This window comes from Balaenoptera acutorostrata, chromosome 9, assembly GCF_949987535.1.
Source record: "Balaenoptera acutorostrata chromosome 9, mBalAcu1.1, whole genome shotgun sequence".
Taxonomy (NCBI): Eukaryota; Metazoa; Chordata; class Mammalia; order Artiodactyla; family Balaenopteridae; genus Balaenoptera; species Balaenoptera acutorostrata.
This window is the reverse complement of record NC_080072.1, coordinates 71070135-71088827: the sequence shown is the minus strand read 5'-3', so window position 1 is coordinate 71088827 and position 18693 is coordinate 71070135. Positions and strand designations below refer to the sequence as shown.

The following is an 18693-nucleotide window of genomic DNA, read 5'->3' as shown; positions in this document are numbered from 1 at the left end:
ATGCTGATTGACATAACAGAGAAATCACATGAAAAGCTCACTCCCAATGCTGGTGAGGTACATGAAATATAGAAAAGGTATTTAATCAAAATCTGCTGAGGTCCTCACATTTTTGTTTTCAGGTAGTAGGTGGGAGTAAGACTACCAGAGGTTAGACGGCTCCACATGGCCTTCAAAATAAAATCCCACTGCAGGTAGCATGACTGTTTACAAGCTGACCCTGAGACAGGAGGGAAGGGCGCAGGGCACAACCTTTAAAAGAATGACATAGCCGTGGAGGACATAACAAAACTGGTTAGAACCAATTAGGCCCCAGATGGCAGAAGATTAGACTTCCAGTCGACCTTGAGCCTCATTATATGCTCATTGTAATACATTAGTATTAGCTAAATGACATACCCACAGGCACCATGGCAGTTCCGAGGCTAACCTTAAAAGGCCAAATAGTGAGTGGTGCCCAGTTGCTGGAAATCCCCGTCCCTTCCCTGTAAGAGCTGGAATAATACTCCCACTTGTTAGCCTATGAAATTACTCAGCCTGTAAAAACTAACCACCCCATATTTCGGGCCACTCTCGCCCTTTGAAATGTACCACATTCTGTCTATGGAATGTGTATCTCCCTAAATACACATTCTTTCCCACTTAGTTCTTAGGGCAGAGCCCCCTTGCCGGCCCACTTGTATCCCTCAAAAGCATCCTATATTAATAAATCTACTTCTTACCTATCACTTCGCCTCTCGCTGAATTCCTTCTGTGCAGAGACATAAACAGCCTGAGCTTTAGTACGTCCTGACCCCAGGTGAGTGATTTTAACTAAAAGACAGTGGGTTCGAGTCCCAGCCCGTGGGTTCAAGTCCCAATCTGAGTTTTGGCTGGGTTCGAATCCCATCTGAGGTGCGATTGGGTTCCAGCCCCAATCTGACGTGTGTGTTTCAAACCCATTCTTCTCCACTCTCATCTGTCCGCACTCCCCATGGGAGGGAAACCCATGTTCCCATTGCATAAATGATCTGTCTTTCCATGAATGCTTTCTGGAATGGGCCCCAGCCATCCACAGATTTTTCAAATTTAGCTTCATCCACAGATTTTTCAAATTTAGCTCAGGTGTTAGCTCAGGTGTTGGAGAGGTGACCCTCTCTCCCAGGGTTAAGGGTCTACCTGATACATACTAACAGAATGGGTATACTCCACCACAGTACCGTTCTTGGCCTTTTACTGCAATCCTTTGCTCATACGTCTGTATTTTCCTGCTAGACAGGTTGACAGAGTGACTTCATGGGAAAGACCTGCCTTCCGATTCAGAAGCCCTGTGGTCCACCTAAGCCCCTGGCTTAAAACAAAACAGGAAATTCATTAAGGATCAGTTGACAAAAGTGGCTGTAGAAAAGATGGATTATTCATATTCTAATCTTCAGTTTTGCTACAGACAGACTTAGAAAGTGTCTGTTTAGGAGGGTATTATTCTGCGTGTGGGGAGAGTATCTGTGGATGGGGAGGAAGTGTGTGCCTTTAGTATTCATTTAAACCGTTTCCTAAATTCCTCTGTGTGGACAGCACAGTGCTAGGCACCTCTGAACTATTGTCAGAGATGACAGAGAGAAGACCGTTCTCAAGAGTTTCAAGGGAGAGAAGCAGTAACTTCCCTTCCCTAGCTGCCCATCAGAACCTCCTGGGAAATTCAGAAAAACAGAGATCCTGTGCCCCACTCCATCCCTCATTTACTGTGTCTAAATCTCCTGGGATGATGCCTTGAGATGGTCCTCTGATTCTAAGAGGAGGCTTTCTGCAATTCCACTATCCTTTGTTGAATCTCGCTGTGACTTTTTATTGACATGAATTTTTCTGCCCATCCAAGAATGAAATACACCTGAGAAGCTTTAGCATCTGGATCAGACCTTGGGCTCAGTGTGTGTGTGTGTGTGTGTGTGTGTGTTGGGGGGGCGGGCGAGGGGGGGATGGAGATGTGTGAATGCACTGCTGGGTGAGGTGATAAAGGAGGAATAAAGAGGAGCCGGCCCTCTGAGTCATATTGACTAAGGGTCAGCTTGGTCACACCAGGGAGCATCTAAAGCACAAATGTGATACCTTCATTTTCAGGCCATGCTTTCCCAGAAGATCATATGTCACGGTGGCTCTTTCCAAGTGAGATGTAAGTGTGTTCTCGAAAGGGGGTGGGAGGCTTTCACAGACCTCTCCACCTCTTCAGGGGGCATCCTCTGTTAGAGGTCACAATGGAAATGAGAAATACTTGTTATATGGAGGCTATAAACGGGTGAAAGGGCTGTCAGCCTCTGCTCTTGTTCGCCTGCTGCTTTTCCAGGAACAAAAGACCAGGAGCCCTTTTGCCCTCTGTCTGCACTTCCCCCCCGCCCCCACCGTAGGATCTCGTGTCATTTCAGGTCCTCCTTGCCCAGGTCACGCAGCCATAGCCCATTGTGGTATGACGGTGCTCGGGAAGGTCAGCTTCCTCTCCCGATTATCCTGAGGGTAATTCTTTAGGAAAGCCACTTCTTTTCACAATGCCCATGCATAAGTGGGAGAGCAGTGTGTCTCCCTTCCATCTGCCTACCTCCCCCAGGATGTGCTTTTCACCTATTTATCAGCCAACAGAGAAGAAGACAGGCTTCCTGAAAAGTCTGAAACAACGTACACAGCAGTGAACCTGGAGCTGTGAGAAAGCCAAGGAATTTCTGTTTGTGGAGGAAAGGCAAGGAAACCTCTGCAGGTCTCAGTTCTCTGGGTTTCTATAACCTTTATTTTCACAGATCTAAAGTAAAAGGCAGGGGAAAAAAAATCTAAGTCAAAAGTGAAAATCAGTAGGAAATGGGACAAGTTGGGGCAAGGGACAGAGAGTGACTTCTAAGGGGTACAAGGTTTCTTCTGGGGCTGATGAAAATGCTCTAAAATTACAGATTATGGTGATGGATGCACAGTTCCACAAGTATTATGAAAACCACTGAATTGTATGCTTTAAACAGGTGATTGTTATTAGTACATAAATTATGTATCAGTAAAGCCATGTAAAAATCAGTAGGAGATCACAAACGCTGCCTTTTAGATTTGAACACGTCTTTCATGTTTGGAGGAAACAGATTTTTTTTTTTAATTCAACCTGCTTTTTAAAATTTTATTTATTTATTTAAAATTTTTGGCTGCGTTGGGTCTTTGTTGCTGCGTGCAGGCTTTCTCTAGTTGCGGCGAGCGGGGGCTACTCTTCGTTGCGGTGCGCGGGCTTCTTTCTCATTGTGGTGGCTTCTCTTGTTGCGGAGCACAGGCTCTAGGTACCCGGGCTTCAGTTGTTGTGGCACGCGGGCTCAGTAGTTGTGGCTCACAAGCTCTAGAGCGCAGGCTCAGTAGTTATGGTGCACGGGCTTGGTTGCTCTGCGGCATGTGGGATCTTCCCAGACCAGGGCTCGAACCCGTGTTCCCTGCATTGGCAGGCGGATTCTTAACCACTGCGCCACCAGGGAAGTCCCTGGAGGAGACAGATCTTTAAAAATACTTAAACGGTTGAATGACTAAGTGAAATAAGTCGGGCAAAGAAAGACAAACACTGTACGATATCTCTTACATGTGGAATCTAAAAAATACAACAAACTAGTGAATATAACAAAAAAGAAGCAGACTCGTAGATATAGAGAACAAACTAGTGGTTACCAGTGGGGAGAGGGGAGCGGGGAGGGGCAAAATAGGAGCAGGGGATTAAGAGGTACAAACTATTAGGTAAAAAATAAACTACAAGGATATATTATACAACACGGGGAATATAGCCAATATTTTATAATAACTATAACTGGAGCATAATCTTTAAAAATTGAGAATCACTATATTGTATGCCTGTAACTTATATAATATTGAACATCAACTACACTTCAAATAAAAAATAAATTAGGGCTTCCCTGGTGGCGCAGTGGTTGAGAATCTGCCTGCCAATGCAGGGGACACGGGTTCGAGCCCTGGTCTGGGAAGGTCCCATATGCCGCGGAGCAACTGGTCCCGTGAGCCACAACTACTGAGCCTGCGTGTCTGGAGCCTGTGCTCCGCAACAAGAGAGGCCGCGACAGTGAGAGGCCCGCGCACCGCGATGAGGAGTGGCCCCCGCTTGCCACAACTAGAGAAAGCCCTCGCACAGAAACGAAGACCCAACACAGCCATAAATAAATAAAATAAATAAATTTTAAAAATACTTAAATGATTGAATGAATGAATGAATGAGTTAGTTTAGGAATCTGGTAGGAAGAGGGGCTGGAATGAATAGAGCCATCAGGTTTGTCCCTGGGGAATCTAGAACATAACCATAATGAAAAGTACATTTTGGGTTAAAGTCACAACTGGTAGTTATTTGTACTGAAAATAAACCTTGTTGTCAGGACAGGGCCAGCTAAACTAAGAAGGGGCAAAAGCTTTCTTCCTTCTAAAGTTGTATCCTTAGGATGAGCTACGGAGCTTCAGCTGCACAGTGTGTTTTACAGTCAGACAGGAATGAAGTGAGCCATCCCTCCCAGTCCAGAGGAATTAGTCAAAATTGCCAAAGCTGCATCTTCCTTTCTAAACAACTTTGTTGTAGCTGAATGCAGTTGGGTCTTAGAACAGGGCAGAGACCGTAACAGAGCAATCTCCCTCTTCAACTGCTCTGATTCATCACTGTGGAAGGCACCCTCATCCTGTAATCTCTGCAAGAGAGAGGCGTATACATCACACATGTAACTGTAGACCCACTGGGCACAGTAAATTGGGGACTGACATGATGAAATTGAATTTCAAAGATAAATCATAGGCAAGCTTTTGAATGTGGTTTGGAGATATAAACAAACACATCATTTGATATAATTACATATGCAAACCTCCAATTTAGGAGGGGAATTACGCCAGTCCTAAGTGAATGATACTCAGTGAAGAGGAGGGGAGAGCATATGGCTGGAACCGTGCCATTACTTTAAAAAGGACTGTTTTTGATTTTTTTTGTTGTGGAAATGGGGGAATCTAACGACCTTTCTGATAAACAGTCTGAGCATGAAAATATGGCTGCCTTTTCAAAAAAGAACTCAAAATGTTCTATGTAGTTATGGTCAGAGAAGTGATACTTGTAAGGATGACATCTTTCCCCTGCTTTTCCGGCCTGTGGGTGTCCTGGGTCTCAGCTGTGTAATCTATTGCCATGACATTGACATTTCCTTTAAGTACTGCTTGAAGCAGTGTAGGTCTTAGCTGTTTCAGCATAATTTTCCAGGACTGTTGGAAACTGAGTTTGGTGTTAATACAAATGGAGTATCAGCCCTGTGAGCTACAATGAGTGCTTACTCTCTGTCTTTTTTCATATTCAATTTCATCTGCTTACCATTTCTCCATGCCTACCCTGGCTATCTGGGAAACCCTCTCACCATCCTTCCAGATATTTCAGATGTCACCTTCTCTGAAAAGCCTTCTCTGACCTTACCTTCTCTAGCATGTGGCAAGTAACTCATCTATTGTTTGGATCTCTTTCTAGACCACAGTTTCAGGACGACATTGGGTGGTTCACCAGTTGAGCTCAGGAACCTCAATCAGTGCCCATTATGTTTGTTGAATACCACAATATTACTAGTACAGCACCCGATATTTGGCTCTAATTATTTGTTAAAGAGTCAATGTTCCCTAACAGGATATAAGTAAAGGTAGTTAACACATCTTATTCATCTCACGTCCCAGGCATTTAATATAGAACCTGGTACATTGAGGGTATCAAGCAAAACTTGTTTGAATGAGGGTGACATGGATGCAGTCTCCCAGAACTCTCAATACTGTTTTGTTTTTTTCTTTTTTTTGTAATAAATGTATTTATTTATTTATTTTTGGCTGTGTTGGGTCTTCGTCGCGGTGCATGGGCTTCTCATTGCGGTGGCTTCTCCTGTTGCAGAGTACGGGCTCTAGGCATGTGGGCTCCAGTAGTTGTGGCACGTGGGCTCAGTAGTTGTGGCTCCCAGGCTCTAGAGCGCAGGCTCAGTAGTTGTGGTGCACAGGCTTAGTTGCTCCAAGGCATGTGGGATCATCCCAGACCAGGGCTTGAACCCATGTTCCCTGCATTGGCAGGTAGATTCTTTTTTTTTTTTTTTAACATCTTTATTTGAGTATAATTGCTTTACAATGTTGTGTTAGTTTCTGCTGTATAACAAAGTGAATCAGCTATATGTATACATATATCCCCATATCCCCTCCCTCTTGCATTTCCCTCCAACCCTCCCTATCCCACCCCACTAGGTGGTCACAAAGGACCTAGCTGATCTCCCTGTGTTATGCAGGTGCTGCCCACTAGCTATCTATTTTACATTTGGTAGTGTATATATGTCAATGCTACTCTCTCACTTCGTCCCAGCTTACACTTCCCCCTCCCCATGTCTTCAAGTCCATTCTCTACATCCACATCTTTATTCCTGTCCTGCTCCTAGGTTCATCAAAACCATCTTTTTTTTTTTTTTTTTTTTTTAGATTCCATATATATGTGTTAGCATACAGTATTTGTTTTTCTCTTTCTGACATACTTCACTCTGTGTGACAGACTCTAGGTCCATCCACCTCACAACAAATAGTTCAATTTTGTTTCTTTTTATGGCTGAGTAATATTCCATTGTATATATGTGCCACATCTTCTTTATCCATTCATCTGTCGATGGACACTTAGGTTGCTTCTATGTCCCGACTATTGTAAATAGTGCTGCAGTGAACATTGTGGTACATGTCTCTTTTTGAATTATGGTTTTCTCAGGGTATATGCCCAGTAGTGGGATTGCTGGGTCATATGGTAGTTCTATTTTTAGTTTTTTAAGGAACCTCCATACTGTTCTCCATAGTGGCTGTATCAGTTTACATTCCCACCAACACTGCAAGAGGGTTCCCTTTTCTCCACACGCTCTCCAGCATTTATTGTTTGTAGATTTTTTGATGATGGCCATTCTGACCGGTGTGAGGTGATACCTCATGGTAATTTTGATTTGCACTCCTCTAGTGATTAGTGATGTTGAGCATCCTTTCATGTGTTTGTTGGCAATCTGTGTATCTTCTTTGGAGAAATGTCTACTTAGGTCTTCTGCCCATTTTTGGATTGGGTTGTTTGTTTTTTTGATATTGAGCTGCATGAGCTGCTTGTAGATTTTGGAGATTAATCCTTTGTCCGTTGCTTCATTTGCAAATATTTTCTCCCATTCTGAAGTTGTCTTTTCATCTTGTTTATGGTTTCCTTTGCTGTGCAAAAGCTTTTAAGTTTCATTAGGTCCCATTTGTTTATTTGTGTTTTTATTTCCATTTCTCTAGGAGGTGGGTCAAAAAGGATCTTGCTGTGATTTATGTCATGGAGTGTTCTGCCTATGTTTTCCTCTAAGAGTTTTATAGTGTCTGGCCTTACATTTAGGTCTTTAATCCATTTTGAGTTTATTTTTGTGTATGATGTTAGGGAGTGTTCTAATTTCATACTTTTACCTGTAGCTGTCCAGTTTTCCCAGCACCACTTATTAAAGAGGCTGTCTTTTCTCCATTGTATATTCTTGCCTCCTTTATCAAAGATAAGGTGACCGGGGCTTCCCTGGTGGCGCAGTGGTTGAAAGTCTGCCTGCCGATGCAGGGGACACGGGTTCGAGCCCTGGTCTGGGAAGATCCCACATGCCGCGGAGCAACTGGGCCCGTGAGCCACAATTACTGAGCCTGCGCGTCTGGAGCCTGTGCTCCACAACAAGAGAGGCCGCGACAGTGAGAGGCTTGCGCACCGCGATGAAGAGTGGCCCCCGCTTGCCACAACTAGAGAAAGCCCTCGCACAGCAACGAAGACCCAACACAGCCAAAAATAAATAAATAAATTTATAAAAAAAAAAAAAAAAGATAAGGTGACAATATGTGCGTGGGTTTATCTCTGGGCTTTCTATCCTGTTCCATTTATCTATATTTCTGTTTTTGTGCCAGTACCATACTGTCTTGATTACTGTAGCTTTGTAGTATAGTCTGAAGTCAGGGAGCCTGATTCCTCCAGCTCCATTTTTCTTTCTCAAGATTGCTTTGGCTATTCGGGGTCTTTTGTGTTTCCATACAAATTGTGAAATTTTTTTTCTACTTCTTTGAAAAATGCCATTGGTAGTTTGATAGGGATTGCACTGAATCTGAAGATTGCTTTTGGTATTATAGTCATTTTCACAGTGTTGATTCTTCCAATCCAAAAACATGGTATATCTCTCCATCTGTTTGTATCATCTTTAATTTCTTTCATCAGTGTCTTATAGTTTTCTGCATACAGCTATTTTGTTTCCTTAGGCAGGTTTGTTGCAATGGTAAATGGGAGTGTTCCCTTAATTTCTCTTTCAGATTTTTCATCATTATTGTATCAAATGCAAGAGATTTCTGTGCATTAATTTTGTATCAGCAGGTGGATTCTTAAACACTGTGCCACCAGGGAAGTCCAATATTGTTTTATACAGAATGGCCACAATGGCCCCAAAGCATGGGAGTTAAAGTTATCTGAATGCTTTCATCCATTCTTTGAATAATTTTAATGTTTTCCCAATTTTTGGACAACCTCTTCTGTGCTGATAGTTGGAGATCATTAGAACAGTTCCTGATAGTCTTTTTTTATTTTTTAATTTTTCAGTGGCTAGTTAAAGATTTTAATCTTTAATGTTAGATACAGGGGCTATGTGTCCATTTTATGGTTCTCCAACATTCTGGTTTCTATCTAATTTATGGGGAAAGGTGGGCAAAAAATAATACAGTAGTATCCAACATTTATTGAGTACTATGTGCCAAACACTATAATAAACAGTTGGCGTATGTGACCTCATTTAATCTCACAAGAGTTCAGAGACATAGCAACTATTTTGACTCTGTTCAGAGTAGGAAACTGAGAGAAATAACTTGCTCAAGGTCAGCTATGACTGAGTCATGATTCAAACTCAGGGATTCTAACTCTGAAACTTCTCCACTGTGTTCCTAGCAGACAAGGATACAGAGCCATGGCAAAGCCACCTGTGTAGGAGCCAGGAGACCTGCGTCCCAGTTTCACCTTGGTCAGTAACTAGTTATGAGATTTGAGCCATCACATCTTTTTTTTTCTAGACCTGTTTCCTCATCTAGGAATGTCCTGAAGTCTCTTTTCAGTGTGAAGAGTCTCTAGTAATATAGAAACATTAAAAGGTGATCATTCTTCTTCTTCCTTTCCTGCTCCCTCACTGGACCCCGCTTTCTGTTATGGACCTGAGTTCAGCTGTGCAGGACATGGGTGGGTCACCCAGGCAGGAACAAGAGGGGCTGCGTTCTGGTTTTTATTTATCCACAACATCAACACTCATATCCATATTTCTAAAAGGAGCAAAATAAAAGCATCAGTTAACTATGAATGTATGTTTTTAAGTAGGAAAAAAAAAACCCACTGTAGTTATTCTCATGTTTATTGTCTCTTCCACAAGATTCTAACTTCTAGAAATGTAACAGAGAAGAACAAACCTGACTCCATATCAGATCTATTCCTTTAGCTCTAGGGCTCTGCATCTGGGTAAAAGAATGTTGCCTATAACTGGAAATATACATGATAGCCCATTCTCAAGGCTCTGACCTTTAAAGGCATTACACTTTTCCACTCATATAGAGATTAAAAAGTTGCAGAAAAGAAAATAACAATTGTCTCGTTGGAGGTTTATAGGAATATTGTGACTAGATGTGGACAGCTGCAAGAACAAAGGTTTCCTGCACCAAGTAGTTTGCAACAACCAGCCACACCCCTTCCCCTTTTAGAATAAAAGAAGCCTGATCAGGTAAGTTGGTTCTTTGGGACACTAGTCCACCGTCTTTTCGGTCTGCTGACTATCCAAATAAAGTCGCTACTCCTTGCCCCAACAATTCGTCTCTCAATTTATTGGCCTATCATGTGGCAAGCAGTAAGAGCTTGGACTCTGTAAGAGAAAGTCTTTTTCTACCTCTCATTTCAGCCTATTAGGAAGGCTTAAAATATTCCCTATAGTATTTACACATGGACATCAGACTGTGCACTGAATTAATTCGAAGAGAATGAAATGGACACAGTACATGCATGTTTCACGTTGTAGAAAAAAATTAAAGTTGAGGTGAAGACACTTATCAGGTTTGCTTAAACAAAGACTAAATAATGTTTGTTTGGACTACATGATGTTTCTTTCAAAAGAAAAACCAGGAAGAAAAAACATATACATATGAGGGGAGTTAAAAAAAGGATTCTGGGAACTGGCCCCATCAGGCATTCTTCTTAAGTAAGGGCTGTTTCATCAGATGTAAAGATTTGGAGTTGCTCAATTGGGCACACAGTGCTGCTATTAAATTTCCTTCAGAAAATCTGGGGACTTCCTTGGTGGTCCAGTGGTAAAGAATCCGCCTTCCATTGTAGGGGATGCAGGTTCGATCCCTGGTCAGGGAACTAAGATCCCACACGAAGCGGGACAACTAAGCCCTCGCACCACAACTACTGAGCTCGTGTGCCTCAACAAGAGAGAGAAAACCCACATGCCACAACTAGAGAGAAGCCCATGCTGCGCCGCAACGAAAGATCCCGCATGCCTTAACAAAGATCTCGCGTGCCGCAACTAAGACCCGATGCAGCCAAAAAATTAAACAAAATAAATACATATTTTAAAAAAAGAAAATCTGACAGGGGAAATCATCGATGGAATGCTAAGCCTGCAACTTGGACTTTTCTTTATAAAGAGTGATTTCCAAGATGCCGATAGAAGTTTTAAAGCTGTATAAGTGAGAATGCATCTTAAACAGAAGTATGAAAGACCTTGCAGGTCAAACGTGATTCATAGTTGTTGGTTTTCTGTCACAGGTAACTTTCACTTGTTTTTCTTTGCAAGCCAGTGGATAGAATTTCCCAATTCTGCCTTAGCAGTAGGGAAATCGCGGGGAGTTCTCTCCTGCCAGAAACACTTTCCCCTTTGGATACAGTATTCTGTAGGTACTAGAGGTAGCAAAGGGGAAAAGCCAGCTTGTAAAGGAAAAGTGTTGATGTTGGCACATACCTTGCACCTTCCCTTCAGGCCTGGATGACAGATGGACTTGCCTGCAGCCTGGAGGGAGAGTTCTGAGGTTCAGGCAAATCCTGCTCCCTCACTGTGCTACTCATTACAGATGAAATCGATTGGGGGATCTGGGTCAAGGCAACCTGTCATTAGAGTGAAGGATTAGATAGTGGCTAACAAGGGAGGGGTAATGCTGAGGATGTATGATGGAGAATATTTCCAAAGGCCATCTCCTCTGAATAATTCTCTCTCATACAAGGTGATCCTGCCACACGCACACACACATACACACACACACACACATATACATGTACACACACATACACTTAGGACCAGAGATGCTGTGTACGGGTCTCATTTTGCCAGAATCCCTGGATACTTACCAGTCCCATCTGTTCTTCCCTCAATTCCTCGCCTCATCACCAATCCTCATGGCTCTCTCCCTCCCAGTCTCACACGGCCCTCCGGCTCTGCCTTCTAATTCAGCCTAGATGAAGAAGTATTTGTGCACCTGAAGAAGTCTCTAGGCGATTTAGCTAAACCTTGAATGCTATATTGGATTTCTTCAGAGAAATTAAGCTACAGATGGTGAACCAATATTAGGGATGTCGCAAGAAATGATGCCATTTTAGGTGCCATTAACATACCACTGATGTGTGTGCTCAGATGTGCAATATGCCGCACGTCTCCCCCTTTCTCCTTCTGCCAAGATATATTTTTTTTACAGAATTCTGAATATTGGATGATCAAAATAAGGAAGAAGTGGCTGGCAATCTAAATTATACTATATGGATGGGTTTTAAAGATTATCTAGCCTGAGAAGCACCATGAACCATCATCACGTACCATTAAGTAACCAGTACTCAGGCTCTGACATCAGACTGCCTGCCTTCACATCCCCGTTACCAGCCCTAGGCAACTGCCTGTTCTTCGGTGACTTATTTAGCTTCTTTAAGTAAAATGAGGCTTATTCAATTAAATAATCCATTTAAAATGCTTGGCTTGGTTCCTGGGACATCTTAAATGCTCAAAAATGTTACTCTTATTATTAGTTCCAAGAATAATGCCTGGAGTATCATATGTGTTCAATGGTCTAACCTTGCTTCCTTCCCATCTTGAGGTTCCCCTCACATGGGTCTGAACATTGGGGCAACAAAAAATTGCAAAATTTCTACTTCTTGCCCTGTCGTCTGACAGATAAGGAAACCAATGTTCACAGTTTGAATAACTTGTTCAAAGATATATTCATAAGAAATCCTTCATCCGTGCACTGTTAAATTTTATTGAGAGGTGAGTGTGTATTCTTATTTCTCAAAGTGTGACCTGGATTAGGAGTATCAGAATCACCTGGGAGCTGAGTTAGAAATGCAGAACTGCAGGCTCCTCCCATACCTCGGGGATTTGCACCTATGCTACATTTTGAGAAGCCTGACTCTAGATCATTGCTGTGCAAACTTGGCTGTGCAGTGGAATCACCTGGGGAGCTTTAAAAAAACACTGATGCCAGGGTCCCACATCCACACATTCTGAATTATTTGGTATGGATGGGGGCCTAGGTACAGGGATTTTTAAAAAGCTCTGGATGGTTGTAATAGTCAGCCAGGGGTGAGAATCACTGTATATACAGTCGTTACCAATAGGTGCTGGGGTTACAGTAATTAGTTTTTCTGGCTTATCTAAACGGTCTAGTTTCTCCACAATGAACAACACTCAATTTTATAATATAAGATCATTCAAAGGCCAGTAAAATGAGACACCTGGCACATGGACCCCTGCATATCTTCCTATGAATTCTGCAAGGTTCTATGCTGAACCCTCCCAAAAAAGGACTAAACTATGGTTGCCAGATCTGTTCTGACTTCACATCTGCTACAGGCCTGGTGTCTTCCCCTAATACACTGGATTACCTCAGCTACAGTTGTCCATCTTCACCCTGGCACACTTTCTTACATTGTGTTACACGTTTCCTAGCATCTCTTCTGGCCCTCAGGATCCTCACAGCAGGTTAAACCCCACCTCCGTGGTGATGCTACCTCTTTCCCACAAAAGCATATTTTTACATGAGACACCGTGGGAAGAGACAAGAGGATACAAGAGTAAGTCCCCATATTTGCCCTCATGAAACTAACAATCCAGTAAGGGAAACAGACATGTATGCAAATAACTATGAAACTAGGTGTGAGCGACACGCCCTGGACAAATCTGGGTGCCCTGAAGAAGGATGACTGCAGAATTGTGCAACTAGAAAAGATGAGGAAATAAGTTGAATTTGTCCTGGTTTTTAATGGTGAATAAGATTCTAACAGAGAAGTTGGAAGAAGATAAAATGTCAAATCTGGGGGCTTCCCTGGTGGCACAGTGGTTAGGAATCTGCCTGCCATGCAGGGGACACGGGTTCGAGCCCTGGTCTGGGAAGATCCCACATGCCGCAGAGCGGCTAGGCCCATGAGCCACGACTACTGAGCCTGCGCGTCTGGAGCCTGTGCTCCGCAACGGGAGAGGCCGCGACAGTGAGAGACCCGCGCACCGCGATGAAGAGTGGCCCCCGCTCGCCGGAACTGCAGAAACCCGTCGCACAGAAACGAAGACCCAACACACCCAAAAATTAAAAAAAAAATAAAAAAAAAAAAGTCAAATCTGTAGCTAAGAATCATGAGACAGAAGGTTAATGAAAAAGGTAAATCTAGGTTTAAATCTTGGCTCTGCTACTTCTTAGCTGTGTGACCAAGGACAAGTTACATCACTTCTCTGATCTCAGTCTTGTCATGTCTGACGTGGGGATAGTAATAACTCCCTCATAGGCTTTTGGTTAAAAATGATTCAGATGAAGTGCTTAGCACGGTGCCTTGCACTTAGCAGATGCTGTTTTGAAAAATAGAAACAGCACCTATAAAAGGCAGTGCATTATCTTTAATTTTTATTAAAAACCTGAAGAGCACTGGGATGCTATTTCTGATTACATTTTAAAGGAAAACTTTATTGTCTCTAGACTGTTCACCTCTGACAATGTCTGAAAATGTAATAACCAAACAACTAAAAGTTGAAGTTTCCTTCTGCTTATTCAAATGAACACTGCAAAGTTCATTAATTCCTGCCACACTCCAGAGGTGTGAAAGCCACCCCTGCACTCCCCTTAGAAATGATTTCACTGCAAATAATGTCTCTACATCTGTTTTCACACGACAGATAAAATCAGGAGGATGGTTAAAGTGCAAATTACTCAGAGGATGTGCAAAGTCTTGAAAACACACACATGCTTTGTAGGTGTGCAATCCTTTAAGATCATCTCTGCTCTATGAGGTCTTAGGTAAGAGCCATGTTTTGAAACCCAATTTAAAAAATCTGGGAAAAGCATCACTTGTTATGGAGAGCTTTGAAAGTTATCAGAAGACTGACACTTTTTTTTTTTAATATCACACATTTTCCAGTTAATTTTCACATAATTCAATCCTTTCCTTTTGTCCTAAATTTTTATATACACTGTTAAACCTTATTATTTTTCATTCTACTTATCTGAGAATTTGTAATAATAGGTCTGCGGCTGGTTGAAGTTTACCTTTGTACTACCTAGGTAAATTAATAGGGTGGAAAGTTCTCAGGGGAATATTTAATGTACTCCAGACAAACTATTTGCAAAGCACTTTAATTTTAACAACCCCCATTTTGATGTTCTAATTGCAAATGGCCCACGTAACTATTCATTAGAGTCCATCCAAGCAGGTCTTTTGTTTGGCAACATTTTGTTAACACTAGCATTAACCTTATGTGTTTATTTGAAATCAGGAAATGTGTGTTTCCTGAAATATTCTAGAATCTGCATTTTCAACTTCTGTAAAATCCTCCTCAATGAAAGTCTGAATTAATGGAATTTCATGGCCCTTCTCTTCTTTGGGAAGACGTACCATCTCTTGCAAGAATGATGAAATTTGTGCTTAATCATTCATCAATGAACGCAGCAACTTTGTCAAGCCTTTTAGAATGTTGTGTGCCTCAGTTTCTTCCTCTGCAACATAGCAATGATTTAATGGGGAAGCAATTAACTTCTTCCTTATTATGATTAACATACGCTGTCTTTTTCCTTTATAAATATAAGTGGAAATAAAGGCGGAATTAGAATCCTTTCTAACTCCTTGAGAAAAATGCTTTATCAATTCAGGTGGGAGTTGCATACTCCCTCTACTCTTTTGTAGAAAAATTTATGAACAATTCCATTATAGCTTTATCACTTTGTGTTTTGTTTGCCTGTTTGTTTTCTTCAATAGACTGTGGCTTCTCCAGGCCATTATATTTTCACTCATTTAATGTTCGTTAAAGGAATATCTTTTAAGAGTCTAGGCTAATCTGTATTCAAAGTTCCTGGCATATGGATGGTGATCAATAAATATTAGCCTATTGGATGAATAAACTGTCCTACTGAAAATGTGTATGGAAGTGTGTGTGAACATAGGTATGTGTAGTACCACCCAAAGCAGGTAATGGTCCACATTCATGGGAATGATCACTCAGCATTTATATTGTGGCTTGCAAAGCTTCCATGCCTTTTGGAAAAAGCTTCCAAATAAATTCTAAATGGAACTATATGCTGTGATAATTACTATTTTGGATCTTTAACATACAATGTTACTAGTTCATAAAGCCATGTTTTTTTGGTATCTATGTCAGAGTCTGCAGTCTGTGTGGCTAATTGAGGTTAAGGGGGGGAAATGGCAGATTGCCAATGCTCATGAGTTTTTCATTACTCTTTCTAACATGTATTTTATTCCTCTTTTGCCTTTACTTTTTGTTTAACTAAGTTATGTTATTTATCCAAGAATCTGTCACATATAAGCAGAGATTGCCAACCTGTCAGAGAGGGTTCAGCCCATGTTTCACTTCCCAAAAAAACATTAAAACAGTGGCAGGGAGGGTGCGAAAAACAGAAAGAGGGAGCTTGCAAAAAGCAGTCAACCTCTGATTCCTCCAGGTCCACCAAGTATTCCATGGTGAATATCAAAATGGAAGATGAGTCAAAGGGCCTTGTAGGATCACACTCCTGGGTGGCTCTAATGTATTAATCCTTCCAAAATGCAACCAGCAATCTAGTAAAAGGACTGTGCTAATGGGGTACCTCAGCCATGTCTTACTGAAGGGGTGACTTAGGTGCCATTTTAGCTTCTTGTTCAGAAAATGAAAACAAAACGAAAAGAACTGGCAAGTAAGCGAGTGAATTGTTGACAGAGTGAAAGCTGGGGCAAAATCAGAAAGCAGCAAATACTGGCTCTGTGGCGGTAGGGCTGGTGTGGGGAGCTGGGGGGAGATGGGCAGTCTCGAAGACCACCATAGCATCTGTGTCTAGATCTTGATTATTCCATATTAATAGAAAACATCAACATAAATGCATGTCATTTGTTGAGAGTCACATTACTATTAGCTAGCTCTGTGTGCCTTCTAAACTTGTGCCCTTAGTTAATATACTGTAATTATTTGCTTGGCTTTCCTTTTACGGGTTCCCTTGGTAGAGGTGGCAGAAGCTTGTTTAGGTTTTCCCCCCATTTCAGGGATGAGAACAGTGACGGCAGACCTGAAATGGGGTAAATTGGAAATTCAGGGCTGCCTCTGGTGGTGGGTCAGCTGGGCACCCACGTTCAGGTTTCTCTGTCTTTCTTACTCCTTTTCTTGTCATCCCAATGTTGACTTCCATCCCCTCCCACCCAATCCAGCAAAGGGGCCAGAAGCAGAATTACACAATGTTTCTTCTACATTTTTAGAAATTTAGCATCCCCTCTTTGGGGCTAACAGTTTATACTGGGTAAGTACACAAGAGGCACCCATTTAAAAAACCAGCAAGCCAAATAAAAACACCACCCATGTTAAAAGAAAATATCATCATCTTTGCTGGCATTCTGAGTAATTCAGTATCTTCCGAACCAATGGCTGTGCGTACAGAGTCTGAGAGTGGATGTTTAAACCATTCAAAACAGTGTCAGTCCTTCTTTCTCAGTGAAAATGAGCTCAATTCTGCTGTGGTTGTAATTAGTGGATAATTAGTACTTGTACACGTCGATGCTACATGTCATGGAACTGGCGCCCAGTTTAGCACCCATTCAACAAGATTATTTAATTTTGCTGCATGCAATTTTCATTCTTGCGAGTCACATTGGTGTCCTGGCACTAGAAGACCTGGAACTCAAGCTAGATAGACTAAGGTTTGAAATTATATTAATGGGTTTCATTTTTCTCATGGAAAAGAAAATTGCTGGTAGGTTCTGCATTAAAAAACCAGAGCAGCAGACAGGACAGAGGGCAGGACGCATTGCACTGTCTCATCAGCCATTCTGGGCTCTGAATTTTTAATATAACATGGACTACAGTTCGAGCCTGAGTGTTGGCTTGGCACCACTGGGGTACTTGCCTTCAGAGGACGCTGACAGTACTGGCGGTGGATAGATAATTATAGCTAAACTGTTGAAGAAAGGTAACGCGGGGGCACAGAGGAGTCAGCCTTGATCTCCACCTGAGAGTGCAAGGGAAGCCTTCCCATGATGACTTCTCTTGGTTGAAACAGCAGTTTGTCAGCTAGACAAGGAAGAGAGGACCTTTCACGGTATTCTGATGGGACAGGGAAAGTGTAGTAGGGAAGAACAAATCTGACTCCATATTGAATCTGTTTACTTTGACCTTTGTATTCTATTGCTTTTGCTACAAGGTAAGAATGTTGCCTATAGCCTGAAATATACAGGATAGCCCATTCTCAAGGCACTGATCTTTAAAGGCATAACACTTTTCCATTCATATAGAGGTAAAAAGTTGCAGAATGGAGAACAATATTTGTCTTGTTGGAGGGTTATAGGAAAGTTGTGACCCAACCTACGTGCACAGATGCAAGAACAAAGGATTCTGACACCAAGAAGTTTGCAGCAACCAACCACACCCCCTCCCCTTTTCGTATAAAAGAAGCCTGACTTCTAACTTTGGTAAGATGGTTCTTTGGGACATTAGTCCACCATCTTCTCGGTCTGCTGGCTTTCTGAATAAAGTTGCTATTCCTTGCCCCAACACCTTGCCTCTCAATTTATTCCCCTGTTGTGTGGTGAGCAGTACAAGTTTGGACTCGGTAACAAAAGCACACAGACAAGAAGGACCCCAGTCCTGTTTCAAAGTTACTTCAGGACACCTTAGGGGAAACCTTGGAATTTTGTATTATTTATTGTCGGAAATGGAAAGAAAATAATACCTTTCTTCTTACAAGCATTCAATCAGTCAGCTCTGCAAGGTGCTCTTTTAACTTTTAACATGCAAGTGTTTTTACAGCATTGTAGGTGACGATGGGAAAAGTTCTCTCTCTACTCCTGTCAGGCTCAGAAAAAAGGGACCAAGACCAAGTTGCAAGCAAGTACCTGAGCCTAACAAAGTGACAGGTCGGGAATGCTAGGAGAACGTCGGTGAGTTACCATTTAAACAGAGCTTCCTCCCAACTCCCTTTGCCTCCTCTTGGAAGCAACACTTTTGGAAGGTGGGCAACCATCTGCCTGAGACTATCCTGGTTTTAGCATCAAAAGTCCCAGTTCTGCATCCCAAGAAACCCGTCAGTCTTGGGCAAATGAGGACAGTTGGTCGCCATAGTTTTAGATCACAACCGAACGCCAGGTTTCTGCAACGAACTTATTCAAACAGTAAATTTTCAAGGCCAGACACATCTTAAGAGTGTTTA

At 42.1% G+C, this 18693-nt stretch overlaps 1 protein-coding gene across 5 annotated transcripts in view; it reads right to left on the bottom strand.

Annotated features, from left to right (window-relative positions):
• FAT3 (FAT atypical cadherin 3) overlaps positions 1–18693 on the bottom strand; it is a 717681-nt gene that overhangs the window by 217460 nt on the left and 481528 nt on the right. The window lies entirely within an intron of this gene.